Below are 19,162 nucleotides of genomic sequence, written 5' to 3'. Positions count from 1 at the left end.
GTCGAAATTATTCAGACATATCGTGTGAGCGTTCTTTTTATGTGTTCTTATATTATTTGTTGCTGTCCAAGGTTTTTTTATTCAACACTTCCGTATTACTTCGACGAAATCATCTATATATGTATATATACATATGTATACACACACACACATACAAAGCGGCCTGGCCGTCGAACCGTCATATATATTCTTGAGTGTCCTTTCTCTCTTTCTCTGGTTTTATGCATTCAGCTAAGTTTTGAAGCAAAGTTCTAAAATTAATCAATAAATTAATATATATATATATTAAAATATATATATATATATATATATATATATATATATATATATATTTTTTTTTTAATATTATACATATAATCCGGCTGGTTTCTCCTTTCCATCGCATTTAACTGTTGCATTCGTCATTCTAGTGTGCCTGGATATTCACAAGTCAGCTTAAGAATAATATGAGAATTATGTCCACGAAACGTACGTCTGTCTTGTCGCTAGTAAATCTGAGTTTTTCCAAGTGGAAGGTCGCATGACTGTCCGATATGAATCCCATCCCTTTATCCTTCTCTGCATCTCTGAGTTCTCTTGGCCTGGAAGCGAAAAGTTGCAAGTCTCCATGAAACCATTACCGTCCCAGGTCAAAACAAAAGGATGACCTTGGGCCTCCGGTTCGATGGAACAGCGCGCATGCATCTCCATCCATCTCAATCGATAGAGGGAGTAAGTAAAAAAAAAGCTGGCGGGGACGCAAACTGTCGCCTTGATAAAAACCCCTCGGTGCTAAGTTACACAAACGTGCACTTACGATAAGTGAGGAAGAGGTGCATTTTCCCGAGTAAGGCAGGGTACGTCATCGTGTTTTTAAGGAGAATAATGAGTAAGTTGCTTGGGCGTCGACTGAGCACAGATACTTAAATCTCTAGCTGCTTACTCAGAGTTTTAATCAATGAGATACTGCCGACTGAATCCTCCCACTCGTCCCTTAATTTAGAGTCACACTCAGGTAGAAGTTAATCCTTTACACCCCACCGGAATCGGTGATACCTGTTGCACTCGCATCGTCGAATCCCCAAGGTTTTTCTCGAGGCTCTTCCCTGCCTTGTTGTTTTTCCCGAGAGGTGTTGTTCTTTTGGGAGAAGGGCATTGTTTTGGCTGTAGCGTTGGACATACAATTAGTCGCCCTGAGGTTCGTAGTCTCCGTCGTCATCTACTAAGTCATTCATTTGGAATATCGGTTTTTCCTACGGTGAAATCTTCCGATGCATATTTCTCTTTCTGAGACCTCTCCCAGATTAGGTTATTTTGTTTCTGAACTGAGACCAGACTGAGTCGGCTGGTGTCTCTTCGTTCCCATTTAAATTACGTAATGTTTAATTATCGCGTGGTTTCTTCGCCGTTAATGCATGTACATATATAGGAAGGATTGACTGTTTCGGAAATGGTGGCTTGCAGATGGTGTATTCCTGTCTGAAATTAGCAGAAGGGAGGTTTTTACTCTCAAATAGCTGGTGTCATATTAAGGGTTTGGTTGCGATATTGGTGTGTGTGTGTATATATATATATATATATATATATATATATATATATATATATATATATATATATATACCGTATATATTCATTTAAGTTGCAACCTGCACGTTTCCGAATATATTCCCGCTACGTTATACGTAAAATGAAGTTTTAGTCTGCTAAAAAAAGTCAATGAAAAACCCCTCCCTCAGTCTCTGTCCGCTCCATGGAAGCTTCCAGTTCAGCTGCAGGCATTACCACTCCGAAGTCCAACAGAAACTGGGTTGGGTAATTTTTCTTGATCAGTGTTGCTGCTTGGAGATTACCCCGCCACAGACGTATATGCTGTTTGCCTATGGCCGTTCCACGTAATCCTGGTTGAAGTTGGTGTATTATTGTTCATTTATTATTATTATCAGATTGTTGTATTTTGATTATTATTCTTGGAAATCTACCGAATTAAGGTAGGTTTTGGATGGACTCAGGTTGATCATCGTCACATTTGTTGGCCCCGTCTAAAAGAACCAGGCACACCACACTACACTTAATTATTCTTCAAATCCGAATACTTTTTCTCCCTTCATTGCATCTAGCGTGCCTATCCTTATTTCTCTCAAATTTCTCTCACTATCCTCTCTGTCACGGTCTTCAACATCCCATCACCTATCAATATATTTGGTATCCACTTTTCATGCCTCTTATAGATTTATTCCGGCATTTAGATTTATCTCCTTCCCCACCAGGCTTAGTACTTCTTCGTTTGTTTTCCTTTCTGTCCATTTCACCTTTTTCATCCTTCTCCACACTCACATCTCAAAAAATCTCCAATCGGCACCTATTTTCTTGCTTCAACCACCATGTTTTTTCACCATACAAACCCATGCTCGATTTTAAAGTTTCCACTAATATTTTTTTAACCTCATTACTCAAGTGTCTCTGTTATCAATTCCCTCCTTGTGAAAGCTTCTTTGCCTAATGCATTTGTTCCTTTGATGTTCCAAGACTTTTGACCAACTTGGTCCAGAACACTTCCAGGACAGGTACTCTATTCCAACTGCTCTAGTTTTTGCTCCCCTGTTTTAACGTTAAACTTACTTCCTCGTCGAAATCCTCATAACTTTGTGTGATTACATTCATCTTCTTTCCGTAGCTATCGCACTGATTTTTCAATGCGTTCAGCAATGATTTTAGCCCTTTGGAAATGGATAACTAAAGCATGATCACCCCCACGATTAAGCGATTTTTTGAATTTCCCTGCGACTTTCATTCCTATCTTCAAGTTTTTCCAAGTCTCTTTTACCATTTCCCACCACATACTCGTACATTGAAAAGCATGAGTGACTGTTTTACTCCTCTTCCTAACACTGCCCATCCAGAATATCCATCTCCCACTCGCACCTGAGCATCCGGAGGCATGAGCAGGTTGCGGATATGTCGCGTATATCTCCAATCTACTCTTATCTTCTCTAGTTCTTTCGCGAATTCTACTCAGTTTACTCTATCAAAAGGCATATCGAAATATACGAATAGGACATACACATCCTGATTGTATTATATGTTACTCTCTATTAGTAACCTAATTAGTGCAATGGTATCACGCTTGCCTCTCCCCTTCCTAAAACTGATCATCACGTAACTATTCACTAGCCCTCCTCTCTATCCTCTGGTTGATTATCCTGAGAACCACATAGGCTGCGTGCAAAATCAAACAATTTGTTCTATAGTCCTTACATACCGCTACCTTTTACCATACGGTCGGATTAGTTCTATGGGAAGTGCGATGGCTTCCCACTTCGAGGGCCCCGGTTCGAATCCCTGAGGTGGCAGGATTGTTCTACTTCCCAATCCTTGCCGGGTTGCCATCTGAGAAACGTTTCAAGTGCAATGTCCGTCGGGTGGGACGTTAAATTGTGGATCCCTTGACGCCTTTCGTTAAGAGTTCAGGCTCATGTCCTTCGCCGGGTTTCTCTCTCCAATCTTCCCTCATTCACTGAAATCCTGTCTCTGTCATACGTATTACTCACCTGTCCCTAATGTTGGAAGTGGTCTCAGCAGCCTTTGCCAGTCCTTTGCCTCCCCCATCAACTACTGTCACTATTTATTCTTTTGTGTAAATACATGTAATGAAACATTATCAGATTGATAATATTAGTATTAATGAAGTAAAACACGTGATTCCTGAGGTCATTCGTACTATAAATCGCCTGAAGGAAAGCATAACCACCGTTCCAAGGGAATTATTCCGCAATGATTGACACTTTAAAATTTTCCAGGAATTCATATGTGCATTTTTTACATATTTTGATCACATTGTCACTTAAAATTCCGAAACTTTTTACAAAAATAGCATTAACAGGTTAGGTGAAGTGTTTTTTCTAGTATTGTGTTCAACGCAAAGGATATCTCTAATTATTCATGATCAAATTATGTTACTCTAGTATTTGTTCTTTGATATTACTATAGATAAAAATAGATTACCCTAGCCTAATAATGACGCCTTTTTTCTCGCTTATTTAGTTATAATGACGTGCCATTACGCATGTAAAGATATTCAAGCAATCCTATTATTATTTCGAAAAAATATTATTAATCTAAATTCAAAGATAGACACAACTATGGAATCATTTACGATATGAGTGGCAGCTGCAACGGTTAACAGTTAATGGTAACAGTTGTAATCAGGTCCTCCGTCCATCCAGAACGGACTGTTTTGTTTTATTTTCAATGAGTCGCTGATAGTTGGGATCGTCGTGACTCTTTTTAGCGATAAAGTATCCACTCAAACAGGACGTTGATTGTGATAGATCAGGAACGCATAGCTGTCCCGGTTTTAATAGTGTCGGGGAGGTCATGGTGGAGTGATGGTGGAAGGCGTGGGCGGATGAAGCACCACGAGGGTTGCGCAAACACGATGATGGTCTCTCGTCCATGGAAAATTTTTCCCGGCTCCCAAGGTGGCACATCAATCACCTTTAACCCTCCTCTCTCGTTCGCCCTGGATAGAATATCCCCGCCATATTTCACAAAACGAGGCCGGCAAATTACGGCGGGGAAATCGAAGAACCGATTGAAAGACGTGGCTAACTTCGTTTTTTTTCTCTATGTTCTAAACTAGTGAAAAACTTTATTATGGGGCGTGGTAGCATTGTGCGAATCGAGAATTAATGTGGTTTTAAGATGTGAAAAAGGTTAAATGAACGTAAATATATGCAAAAGAAGTTCGAGACACAATGAGGAATCAGAGAAAACTGATGGGAGAAGTTCAAAGAATGAATTTATTATTATTGAGCGAACATGGAAGACTGTGGTAGAGGGTAGACGTATTTTGGGTAGACGAGGTAGAAATACTATAAGGCTGAAGAAGAAAAGGCATGCTGTAGACAGGAAGCCTGTGGATTTGAAGAATGGCTTTTTACTCGTATAATGCAGGTTTTAGAAATGTAGTGTTGTGAGGTTAAACATTCGTAAGGCCCTAAGTGACGCAATTCATCATTTTGCAATGAGAGAGCTACGGTCAAGGAAATGAAAGTTTTAAATTTTATTTTTAAAATTTTATATTTTATTTTTATAATTTTATATTTATTTTTATAATTTTATATTTATTTTTATAATTTTATATTTTATTTTTATAATTCTATATTTTATTTTTATAATCTAAAATTATATTTTCACAATTTCATAATCTTAGTTGTATTTTCCATTATTTCCGTTAATCACAAATGCCATATGACAATTTTTAAGTGCAAAAACCTTTACAAACTTAATTGTTTTATTACGATACTAATTTCTTGATATGTAGCCGAAATGTCAGGTAGTCAATAATGGATAGGATTTTGGGAAATTCTCGGGCTACAAGTGCTTAGTTTCTGGATTTATCAGAAGACTAACTTGACCAGTAGACTACTCCTGATGTGCTATGTGAAGTCACTGTGAACACTGGTTACGGTATGCTGCGCTGTTCACCGGTGGCGGGGTCACTTGTTTTACTAGCTTTAAAATTAAATATATATTTCCCCGGTGTAGAATTACCCAATTGTTGTGCCATGGTGCATGTGTGAGCCAAAATTAAGTCCACCGTAGTCATTCTGTTAGCCTATTCCGTCATCTTTAGTGCCACATATTCATCCTCTTTAATCTTCTCTCTCTTACTTTTCATTACTTAGAGCCAAACGCATCTCTGTAAGAAAATCGAAAGTCCTCTTTCATAAGCTGAAAAAATGTATTAATAAACCTTAAGTAAGATTTCTCCTGACCCCTCTCCCAATTCCTCGCAAGGAACGTCCCGTACTTATTGCTTAATTGTTCCCGGCTCAACCTTGTGGAAATTCATTTTAATTAAATGAAATTGTATCATACATTGTATTCTTCATTTAATTAAGAAATTGCTTCTTTGGAACAAACCCTTCTCCTGTCCTCTCCTGCCTAGTATGAGCATGGATATTTTTGTCTGACTTCATAATGGTTCATTCTTTCTGGCACAGTTATTCCGTTTGTATCTCTCCATGAGATGACACTTTTTGGTACTACGCGTACCCCTTTCGAGTGTAAACAGGAAGTGTTCTTCCTTCTATTAGATTATTGCTTCGTTTTAGATTGTTTAATGGAAATAATCTGAATTCTAATCTCCTTATCTGTTGAAGGTTGAATGAAGTAATTCTAAAAGCATAATCTGGTTGGAGTCTTTTATTCAAGCGTATCAAAATGTGGTTGAGTCTGGCTACCCACGAAATATATGTATATTTATTTCCACATTTGAAACACCCTGTTCGCGTACCATAATTTATCGTCGCGTGTTAATAAATGGTCCATTTTTACATCATTTTAAACTTTGACTCTGGACTGATTTAAAAAGAAATATAATTTCTGTGATTGTTTGCGATATTTAGAGAAACATTTGAAAACTATAATAATATCAAATGAAATAATTCCCTGTACAAAGTATTTTGAGCCATAAGGGGCTATACCATATACTGTATTCTACATTTGGAAAGATAGAAAACGAAATTATTATATTTCAATTTATTCCTCTTGGGTGAGTATTTTCAAAAAAATATGATATTGTAGTATCATAGACTTTCACTACGTGACGCAATTCTTCTCTATTTTGTAATCGAAGAACTGTGGATACGACAAATTTATTATTTTAGTTTAAAAGTTATGGATTTAGTTAGATTTTTTCATAATTCCCGCTGATAATAAATACCAGAAGGAAATTTAGGTTATTATTTTAAAGTGCAAAAATCTTAACTTATTTCCTCGTAATATTACAGTACAAATATCCTGTTACAAGTATATAGCCGAAATTTCAGGTAGCCAATAATAGATAGGATTTCGGAAAATTCTCGGACTGTCGGCCACCTTTCCGAAAATTTTGTGAATAGACATCCGTTTTTCACCTCAAATTAAATGTTATTTTGCATAAGAAATAACTTTCGAACAGGATAGTTCTCTAAGTAGTTAAACTTCCAGGTATTTGAATATTTATTTCCATTCGCAACTTGATCGGGAATCCGCATCAATTTGAGAAACAGCCCAGTATATGAAAACGAACACGGGTTAGCATGCGTGAGCGTGGAGTGGAGGGCATTAGCACAGAAATATCTTCATTGTCCTCCAGCAAAACGGTCTCAGAGGACATGGGATCAGATTGAACAAAGGTCGCAATCTGGTGCGCCGTTCACGTGCTGCATATCAAGTATATTGGAGCGTAAAGTAATCAGCCCGGCTTGCATGTGTCACCTAATCTTTTATAATAGCGTGGCACGAGGCACTTGCTGTCAAATCTGTATTTTGAATCTGCGTATTATTTCTTTGGAATTCCCGTCAATAATTGATACAATAGAGTTAAAAATAGTTGAAAACGGAGGAGTGACTCCAATTTCAGACCAGTGTTCATTATCGTAAACAAGAAATTATTTTTAACACTTGATAATTCAAATACTACACGAACTGGGCACCTTGAATCATCATTATCAGTTTATATCAAAATCACGTTTAGCTTTCCTATTAAAAAATGATTGATAAATTCTTTCGATGAATTGCATCATTTTCAAAATAGCACGTGAACTAGTGGGAATACAGCATGCGTTTGACTAAGTATTGTGGTATGAGGTGTTTGATGTTCGGTTTGAATGACAAGTATATAAAATAAATTTTTATTCGTAAATAAGTAAGACTTTCGAAAAATCGGGCTCTTAACGTAATAGCAAATGCATGATTACGGGACAAAAATGCTTCTTCTTGATGTCCCTATCCGTTTCGGATGTTAGCTATTAGCATAGCTAATTCTAACTTGTTTTGGCTTTCGATTGGTTGCCGTTCGAACAAGCTGTGTAGTAGATAATGAAAACAATTTATTCGAGTTTTCTAGCCTCGTAGTCCTTCTTTTGAATGGACCTCTTTCCCCTCCAGAATGAGCTGGTACAAGATATATCGGCGCTCATTACACTTCATATGGCCCAGGCATTCTAGTTTTCGGAGCTTAATATTTTTCAGGATTTCCCGTCCTTTATTCATTCCACGTCACACCTCCTGATCCGTAACGTGCTCACTCTGAGAAAATTTTGATATTCATATCACTTTTAGCTAAACATCTCAAAGTTTCTTGATTTTTTTCATGTATTTTCCTTCGGCGTCTAAAATTTTACTCAATGCAGGAGAACCCTTTAGGCACAATATCTTAATAAATTCATCTTCATTTGCAGCGAGAGGTCATGAAACCTGAAGATGTTGTTCATTTTCTCGTAGGCTTATTTCGCTTTGTTTCGTTTGCTATATGTCTCGCAAATGATCCCACTATTCGTTATTTCGAACTGTCTATAAAGATTTAAGTCGCATCGGATTTTGTTTAGAGGTTTGCCATTCCTGAGTATGACTTTGTTAATATTTTATTGGACTTGTTTCGGGATTTTGTTTTGTGTAAATGTACATTTTTTGCCGTGAAACATTTCGATGGAAAATTTGTAATTGTTAGTGTTTAATATCAAAAAATCGTACCGAGATTCCAGATGATGATTACTATTTTTAATTCGTATAATTTATATAAAGTCCACAAAAAAACTTACTAGCGTGAATAAAATTCTCTCTTTCAATATTTAAACTATTTGAGGAAAGATACATTTGGTTTTTTTTATAGGGGGTGGGTGCCGAAGGCTAATTTAAATGGCTTTACTTGACAGATAGACTGTAGGTTATTAAACGCACCTTTATCTGACGGAAAAATTAATGACTTCAAGAAGAAAAACCAGTCCTTGGATGAATAAGTAGAGCCTATGAAGATTACAAAAATAATTTCAGACAACTTACTCAGCATTTAACAACGGTGCAGTGAATGAAGAGTGCAATTATATGCTAAAAGAAAGTACTGCGATAAGGTTCTTGAATGAGGAGCTAACGAACTGGTCGACACGTACTCACTCTGAGAGTAACAAAAAAGCGTTGCTGGCCTCGTGAAATAGTTGGGTTATCACATCGGACCTTTTACTTGGGGAAAACACTGCTGGTGCATGCGGTGGGTCCGTGGAGAAGATATGTAGTTGTTTTGAAAGGCACAATTCACTAGACCTCACTTCGAATACGCTGCCAGCAATTAGCTTTTGTTCGGGAAACCTTGATTCTGTATGTAACAGGGAGACAAGCCGATCGGGTTGTGAAAAATTTATGCCAGAGAGCAAAATCCCTTCACGTCGTTTATGCAAAAATATTTTTCGCATAGGACCTTGGAGACGCGAAGAACAAATCGTAGATTAACTATTTGAGAAGGCATCAATATGGACATTTTATCGGCTTAGTCGTGAAAATAGCCCATTTTCTCTGCACCCACTCGGAGGGTCAGATAATGATGGCACAGTGATGCGAGAATAAAAATCGAAGATTTGGTCATCGCGTAGCGCAACGCGCAACTATCATGTTGGAGAGAGGGTAAAACCTCGCCGTCAAAATATCACTCTTTTAAGGACTAAGAACCACTCGTTTTTAACGGCTGGTGCCCGGACAACCACTGCTCGTACGCGCCTTTTCGTTGGTTTGCAAATTAAGACGTTCATACATATTTCCCCATGAGGACAGAGCTCAGGAATCGAGACCGTAGGAATGGGATAGATATTGTGCCGGGCTATTATTTTCCCCGTCATAATGATTTAATCAACTCGGGAGTATAACCATATCCGTCCGAAAGAGCCGGCTAATTACTTTAAAAAATAAAGCCGATTAAAAAAATTTCCCACGAAAAAAAATCACCCCGTTTAACAAATTTAGCGCCCGCGAATAATAAAAAAAAGATGAAATGTATGGGAGAGGTGAAAGGGTCAACGATCCAACACCATAATTAATCGGAGTGTCACATCTCTCGACCTCCTCGACCCTCGTTACACATAAAGGCTTGAATTAATGGGCATTTCCCTCACGCCCCCGATGCTTCTGTCGGCCTTGATGGGAATCTTATTGCTCTTCGGGACGAGTTATTTTTCTGAGGCTGATGACATGTGGATGATGAATCATTGAAAACGGCCTGAATTTTTTTTCGATCGAAGTAAATCGTGATAGGCATAATATTTCAGGGTGAAACTTTTTTATTTGCATATATCGGGTGAGAATAGCGGGAAAATAGTAAAGTTTATGGTGACATGAAACGTGAACGAGGCGTACTTGAGGTTTTGCACCAGTGTTGTTAGAATTATTTAGAGACGTTTTGTAAGACTGCGTCCTTCAATTGTAATTTCCTTGGGGAAATTAAGAGTCAGGTTAAACGGCCATATTGTCATACGTCTTTGTTGAGAGCAAAAATAACTGTACCGGACTGAAATTTTTAAGTACAATTAGGGCAGCGCTCGGGTGTGGTCGTGATGCTCCCGACAGTTACTGTGGGGTTACTCCAAAAGGTTTTTGGTGTTCTTATGTGAATCCTAATATTTTGAACGCATTACTTTCTCGTATGTACGAACACGGAATCGTAATCAATTCTAATAACGAATGGCAACGACAGACGGCGCTGTTTTCCGCTAATGAGGATGCCAGTTTTTATTGATTTGCGAAATAAAAAAGGCTTCTAGTAGGGACAAAGTCCATACTGGTAACAGGATTCGAACCCGCAACCTTTGTTCCCACTAGCGATCAGGGTCGGTTTTAATCTCCTCGAGGCCCTCGCCGTTGCCGTATCAAGATGGCGCTTTTACCACAATTGACCTGATTGACATTACACTGTGATTACTCGGAAAATTCCGATTGCAGGTTGGGTAACAAAATCACGCCAGTAACAATCCCAAGAATATAATGCTTAAGAGTAAATTCAAGAGACAGATAGCCAGTGGCATGGACAAATCAGATCCGGGCTTATGCAGCGCGTTTTAGAGGAGGTGATTCAGTTACATTGGAACAAAACCATTTGTTATATACAGGTATAATCGTAAACACATAATCATAAACACAGTAATCAACCCGACCTACCTTGTTATATATATACGACGCCTAATATGTTTAAGTATCGACTTATCCATTGTCGCCTTCGATGAGAATGTTTTCGAAATACATCGTCGTTCAGATTGAACTAGAAGTTTAAGCTTGCCAAATGTAGTTGTTTTTATTTCGGTAATCGAAAAAGGAGTTCTTCAGCAAATGCATTTCGAAAAAACCCGAGAGAAGCGTATCATTTTCTTTCTTGTCAGGTTTTTATTGTATGGCATCAAACATCGTAGCAGTGTCGATAATTTTCTAATGTAACTATCATCGCCGTAACAGCTGGTTAAGTGTTCCTGAAGTCTTTTCGGAATACCAACGATCTTCTTGCATGTTAATGTTACTTGACTCTAATCATCATTCTCCTCGTAGTGATGCAATGAACTTTTCTGAGGTTCACTTCTCCACACCCAAAAATTATGTATTACCAACGTGAAGTAATCATTTCACTTGCATCACCCTTTACCTGTGCTCATTGAAATGTGGAAAGTTGTCGGATTTGTTTCTGTTGAATAGCAATGCTGTTTCACGGATTGTATTCAAACTTAGTCCTAACCCACTTATTGAATATGCTATTTGTATGTTCTTAAGTTATTTGAATTGTCCTCAGAAGTCATCAGACATTTTTTTTTACTTCTCTAATCCTTCTTGGGAAATTTTTTCGAAACAATTTTATCTTTTCCTCGAAACAGTCAACCACCTGGAGGTTTCGCTATCATTGCTAGAATCTCCTCTTAACATCTTTCGTGATTCTTGCTCAGATTTTGTTGGTATTTCACCGAACGCCTTACGTTGTATCGGCGAAAGCATACCTCTCCAAGCCATTGGATCTTGCTACTAATCGTGACCAAATATTACCCATGCTACGGTACAGTGTATCAACTCCTCGAGGCATAATAAGTGATCACGTGGGCTTCCATTGAATATCTCGCGACGGAGCGAGGGAGTGAGAGATTTTCCTCACCAGTGTGACTTATTACCTGGTTGATCATTTCTTTAAATACTCGTAAATCCAGAGTTGAGGAAAATAATTTGAAAAAGTAATCGTTCGAGTGCACTCTAAAATGCAAGCAAATATAAGCGATAAAGACAGATGGTTCGCAGGGGTTGGAATAAAGAGGATGCATTTCAACTCCACGAGCCGTGTAGCTTTGAGAAGACTCAGTATGGCGTTCCGATAATATGACAAAACCGATCAAATTCCATGCCGAAACTTACATAGTTTTATTTCCTCTGTCAAATATAACCTATGGTCAAGAGCTTCCTGTGGGTCTGCAAATGCCCATCTTTTTCGAGATATCTATTTTTTTATGAACTCCTAACTCTTTTAATCAAGCCTTTCAAATTCTTTGGAAACCATTCAAAGATCTGTTTTCACACTTCTTTTATGTAAACTTAGATATATGCTTTGCTTTCTCTTGGTATCGACTTAAGGTTTTGTGAATATTTTTGCTTGTTATTTCAGAATTTATAATTGACAACGCTATGGTCCAATTGCAATGGTTAGTAACAGTTAGTAACGCTATAGTCAAATTGCAATGGTTAGTAACAGTTGGTAACGCTATGGTCAAATTGCAAAGTTAGTATGTACAGGTTCTGTACATAGCGTTACTATCACCCGTATTTCTGATTGTGCTAGAAACATCCAAAGAGTAATGAAATTAAAATTGTTGGCACAATTCGAAGCAATTGATAATTTTAATGTCGTTCTTAAATAATATATTGGCATGAATAAACCGTAAGTAATGGTTCTGAATTGAACTGCTGTTCCTTTGTAATACTATTTCTTAGAAAAATGTTGGGATCGGTGGCCTCGTATCGGATATATATTCTGTGTGAGTAGAGTTGCTCATCTTTCTGCATGAGCAGATTCGCGCCAAAATACAGATTGCGTAACCACTGCTGTTGATAGAGTCGAGTTTAGGTTGCGTTGATTTATGGTTTCCATCTCAATGCCAAGCGACCCGTCTTCATGAATGAAGCGGGGTGGTTGATACAGCACGACTCCTATAATGTTGCCATGACTCCCGATGATTCTGCATTTTTTTCTGCTGCTCAAAAAACTGCTGCGATCCCATCTTCTAACGAGTCACGAAGGCTTAATTTTATTCACATACACGAGTATACTCAGCTTTACTGCTAATCTCTTTATCGCTAGTCAAATCATTGACTTAATCACAGCTGCAAGCTATTCTCGTAAAGGGCCCCAAATTTAATCGAAATAGATAAAAAATATATAATAATGAGAAGGTCAGGCCGGCGGAAAATGATGCGAAATGCTAGTTATAGATACGGATACATTTAAAACTCTAGAATTGTATAATCGGATAGTCCAGCAGCATTGCCTTTGAAGCACTCACAGTCCAAAGTCCAATTTTGAATACGTGGGGATCGAGATGGTGCGGGGGCTAACGTACTGGCTTCCCACCCTCGGCTCGGCTCGGGTTCAAATCCCAGCGGTGTTGAATATTTTCCAGTGGTATCTCGATCCCTACTTGAGGTGCTTTGTGGAGGGCACTTTGAATGAGTACGCCGTCCGTCGGATGGGACGTTAAACTGCGGACCCCTAGGCGCCTTTCGTAAAGAGTAGGCTAATGCCGACGCCGGGTTTCTCTCCACCCTTCATCTTTTCCTGTCCATCCCCTAGGGCGCAAATGACCTCAGCTGTCGGTCGCCTCCCCTAAATACTACTACTACGAGAGATATTTTCTATGGATGGCACTACTAAAAGGATATTTTTTGGGGAAGGGTAATTTGTGGTATGTTTTCGTATTGGTAGCTAACATCTTAAAATGATATTTATCATGTTTTAGCATATAATCTAATGTAGTACGCTATTTCACTTTTTAATAATAAAATTTAGTTTACGGAGTACATCGTGATATTTAAAGCAACTACTTTTTGTATGCAATCGCTATGACTTAGTATTTTTTCAAGCGAAAGTTTATTCACTTGTTCTACAATGACTCTCTTTCTATAATTACCTCTACGGCGAGCACGAAGGGATATCAGTTATAGTTAGCCATTCTTTTACGCTAACTGAAACGTTTACAACTTGGAAGATTATCCACTGTTAGTTTTTCCTATGTGTAACTATTATAAATTATAATGTTCAGCATTGATTGTTTATTCAAATCTAATGAATGTTTCCGAATTCATTCCAAATACTATCTTGACTTCAAACTGCCGTCATAAGCACGGCATTAACATTGAACATAGGTTTTGGAAAGTTTTCGTACTTGTGTACGAATGTTTAAATGAATCTGAAGGCTACATTAGCTCAATTGTTTTTGCATGAAAGCCGCTTAGTATTAATTTATTGAGTTGCTATAAATATGCTTGCTATTCAGATTAAATACTTTTATCGAGCGTGTGGAGTCGGTCGGGTAAAGTGAGGAGGCGAATGTATGTGATAATATTAAGAGGGAAAAAATGTTACTGATAATTTCTGCTTAATTTTAATAAAATGGCATCTGAATCGGAAAATTCTATATTTTCTGTGAACATGATATGCGTAAAGACAAGAATTTTCTCATAGCAAGCTAAGATGGTAAATTAAAACCGAATAAAATAAATTAAAGGTAGCCGAACAGGCGTCATTTAAGCTTCTAGATCCCTGAAAGCTGTCTTAATTATCTAAATAATATTGCCGTATTGTTGATTAATATGCACAATTATCCGGAGTGCCCACACGCTCATAATAAACAGTTGACGGTCATCGGGACACGTATCCCATTCAATTAAATTCCCGAAATCACAATAAAGCTGTTGATTTGTCTGTTTTGGTTGGCGGTTGATTTATGTGCTCTTGAAAAGTGATACGCTAATTAATTTGTCAATAAGCGTTCTTCTCTCCATATTCGGCATAATGCTTAATAGGTTAAAGTGCACGACCTTGAGTCAAGGCCATTTTATCGTTGGCGGGCGTTTTATTTTGACGGCCCGGAAATAGTAGACCTTGCAAATCTCCACTGAAAACAATAATATCGCATACGTGCTTGTACGTCGCTGAACTCCATGGTATTTCTGGCAAAAGGGAGCGAAAACTTGAGGTATCGTTTTGTTGAGTTTTAAACTTGAGTTATCTTAATAGATTTTCTAAAATTATTTGCAATAGTGTTCTGTCTCAGGTAGTTACCATCACATTCGTGCTTCGCTGGATTAACACGACGTTCCCTTGTGCTAAATGTTGATTTATGTTTATTTGTTCAAGATTGGGGAATAATAATTGAAATGTTAACTGCTTATTTATTTTATATATCCATTAAAAATAATTTACATACTTACATTTGTTTGCCACGGATGCGTTTTGATTATATAACCCAAGTTATGTAATTAAAATAAAGTAAGTGATGATATACTTTTCGTTTTGAAAAAAGGTCAGGCATAGTTTTATCGTGAGACTGGCGTTCACTTATAAAATATGTAAATAGTTCATGTTGACTTTTGTTAAAATACATTTTTTAAATCTAATATTTCCAAGCCCGCCACGAATCATACATGTCATTATGAAAACCGTTGAAAGAAACAAAACCCTGATTTTGTGCCGCGAAGCCGTCGCTATCAAAAATATTATTGCGTATCCAAATTTTATTTCACACCTTGGCGTCAAACATGAGCATGGTTTGTCTTGTAAACGTTGTCATACTCTATTAATCATTCCTATCGGCAATTTTTAAAAGCTAACTGGCTCAATCATACACGAATTTTCATATTTTTATGAAACTGTTTTCATAACTCACCACATTCAACTTCCTCCTAATATCCAGGAATTTTGTTTGTGTGTTCGATGTAAGAGACTGACCGATTAGGACAAGGCCACCATTTTAAAGATCTTCAAAGGGTGATTTTTTTGTTGGGCGAGTCTTTGTGTATAATTTTCATTTTTTTCCGGATTTTCTTGATAAATAAATGAATATGAAACCTTTCTTTTAATTCGTGTTCGGCAGACTAAGAATATAATAGGTATGGCCTTATTGTTGTAACCTGATTTAGATATAATTGTATACTTAGCCGCAACAAATATGCTGTTTTCATTTGAGCTGGTGTCATTTTCAACTTATCAAAGCTCCAAAGTTTTTTATTTAAAATTTTATGGTGGTTATTTTACTGTGACTAACCTTTCTTTATGTTTAATCATGGTGTGACAATGGGCTTAATGGATGTTAGGGTTATGAGAATTAATATTTTGATTGATAAATTGTGAATCGGCAAAACTTGAAAATTGATTATTTTCGGAAGCCTAAATGGGTGACTAACAATGGGATATCCAAAGAACAGCGCAAGGAAAATACCCACTCATTTTGGAATACATGTTTTTTGTCAAGCACTTCTCCGTAATCTCTTCGTACGAGAGTCTCAAACTACTAGTTTTTTTCCCTTTCACTCTTAATAATTCAGAGAAATCGTGTTCATTATTCTGTTGTTTTTACGAACTTAAAAGTACCGGTCTTAACCTTTTTTGTTCTCCCTCTCCTTTTGAAAGTTTCTTGATTGTATTCAACAGATTCAGGCAGATGTAGTGGAAGTTCGTCATTATGATAAAAACAAATTTGCACTTTTGCGCAGATTTATTTGTAACGAACAACGAGTTAGTTTTAATTTCGTTAGTTATTTCAGTTTATCGAACGATCTTAACCTGAAGATGCTTCGATGAACTGAAACGCATTGTACGTCACAAATAAAACTGTGGAAAAGCACAAATTTGTTTTTCTCATTACTTCATTTTGCTATAACATTCCGGATCCTTTCGTAAATTAACTCAAATCATTATTTAGTCAGGTAACCAATGCAGGTTTAATTATTTATTGAGCAAAATCGTCATATTACGAGGGTCATCCGGAAAGTAGTACCCGTTCGTGCCGCATGAAGTGCTGACGACGCGAGTAGCCGCTGGACGAGGTCAGATAGCTTCAGTGGCTTGTCTGCCTTCTCTGAGCCAAGTTGCGTGACGCTAGCATTGCCTGTGTTGTTTCTGTGATTGTTTACAATGTTTAAAAAAATTGAGAACGCCGCCAGTTGTGAAGTGAGGGCAGTGATTAAATTCCTCAATGCAAGAAACGTTCGCCCATGTGATATTCATCGCCAATTAAAGGAGGTGTATGGAGACAATGTAATGGACGAGTCGTCTGTTCGGCGGTGGTGTCGCAACTTCAACATGGGGAGGGGGAACACACACGACGATGAGCGTTCGGGGAGACCGTCTGTCATTACAGACCAACTGGTGAGCTCAGTTGACGAATTCGTGAGGAACGATCGGCGCGTCACAATTGATGACATCTGTGAGCATTTTCCCAATGTTTCTCGAACAATTGTTCATGAAATTGTTAAACACCATCTGCATTATGCAAAAATTTGTGCAAGATGGGTCCCTCGCGTATCTCAATGAGCTGGCGGCGAAGGACTATGCAGCAGGAATACAGAAACTTGTCACACGTTATGACAAATGCCTTAATTTGCTTGGAGATTATGTTGAGAAGTAGTTTAAAGTATCCTCTTTCAAATAAAATTTTTTATGTTTGTTAATATTTACTTTTGTGTCTTTATTTCACGAACGGGTACTACTTTCCGGATGACCCTCGTATTTGAAATTTTTTGGAGAATTGGGCGTACCTTCAAATAGCCATGAAGCTCCACGCCACTGATAGGACGGCAATGATTCTTTGTTTCCTGGAAATTATGCAAAATGCATTACTATGAACCAGCTGCATATTTTATAATACAATATATTATATCAGTGACGCGACGACAGCTTCGAGATATGTCAAGTCTCACTAATTAGTAAATAAGGCGTCCACATTATGCGGAAAGCTTATCTAATCTAGCAATGACATGACATTTCAATGGGAGATTGTTTCACCTAGATAAGGAAATCGACCCGAGGAAGTGAAATAATAATTGGCAGTGCAAATTGCCAAACACCAGTTTTTTTTATCGAATTCACACCTAGTCCCATAACAGACTGTGGTTATAAAAAGACGATTGCTGTGATTAAGCGTTTGTTTGAGCGAAAACACTTGAGTTAAAAAAATCCAAATCGAGATTTTTCTCTCTAAATAATCATTTAATCATTACATACCGATTGATGAGGAAGGGAATCTGGAAATCCCGCTGCGTCAAGTTCGAGTGGTGGGAAATTCGTGATATTTGGACATTTTACGATAAAAATAGTGATAGCATAACGCCAGCGAATTTCTCATGAAAATATTGACAATGAAGTGTTCAATCTCTCTATTACTTAAAATACATATAGCCATGAAGCGTGCGAAGTAAAAAATAGGGCGTCATCTTCGATGCGAAACTGTTTTATTTTCCGTAGACCATATTAACCCGACGAAATAGGTTGTTGATGAACCGGCCTGGGAACGGAAAAGTTTCTAGAGGTCGTAGGTTCATATCCCGTCCTGAGTATATGTGGTATTTTCCCTTTGATCATTTGGCGAACTTGAATTCAGATTAAGCCTTGGAGCACGTATTGCTAGAATATATCCCTACTAACGATACTACCGTTGAGACAACCACTGCTACTGGGTTAAAACTCATGGAATGACTTATACTCTTACTGCATCAGGGTTTTGTGATAGGATACTTAAATAGGCTTACTAAGGAATCTTCTTAATGCATTTAAAAGCACTGACAAACACTGACGGACATTATCGGCAGCCTAATTTGTTGAAACACCTTTTGTCTTCGGTCAATGAAGAAGGATGGCATCAGCACTTGAATTATTGGATATATTTTTCATTCTGATCATCTCACTAGTATCCTGATGATGGTTTTATTTAGTTTTGTAGTTTTCAATAATATCTTTTTATATCCAACAGATTCAGGCGAGAGGTAGTGGAAGTTCGTCATTATGAGAAAAACAAATTTGCACTTTTCCACAGATTTATTTGTAATGTACAACACGTTTCAACTAAATCTCTGGAAAAGTTCAAATTTGTTTTTCTTATAAAAAATCTTGGCTTAACTTACTCGAACACATCTCAAGTTCTTTCACCATTCAATTGATTGATCTCTTTCAAATAATGTAAAAGTATGTTTGTGTCTAATCTTTAAAGCTAATAAATACTCATTTAAAATAATTAATTGATTAGCCACGATGGTGTCCCCTATTTTGGTAAAAATTTTGCTTGAAAAATGTTAGCTAAAAAATTGAATTTTAATGCAACAATTTTTCAAAGTGTAAAAATCATTCGAACCTAGA

General features: G+C 37.5%; 1 protein-coding gene across 1 annotated transcript in view; it reads left to right on the top strand.

Annotated features, from left to right (window-relative positions):
- Window positions 1-19,162, top strand: part of LOC139696344 (cysteine sulfinic acid decarboxylase-like) — a 63,758-nt gene that overhangs the window by 34,933 nt on the left and 9,663 nt on the right. The window lies entirely within an intron of this gene.

This window comes from Hetaerina americana, unplaced genomic scaffold, assembly GCF_022747635.1.
Source record: "Hetaerina americana unplaced genomic scaffold, ioHetAmer1.1.p SCAF_7, whole genome shotgun sequence".
Classification (NCBI taxonomy): domain Eukaryota; kingdom Metazoa; phylum Arthropoda; class Insecta; order Odonata; family Calopterygidae; genus Hetaerina; species Hetaerina americana.
Note: the sequence above shows the minus strand (reverse complement) of the source record. Positions and strands in the feature narration are given on the sequence as shown.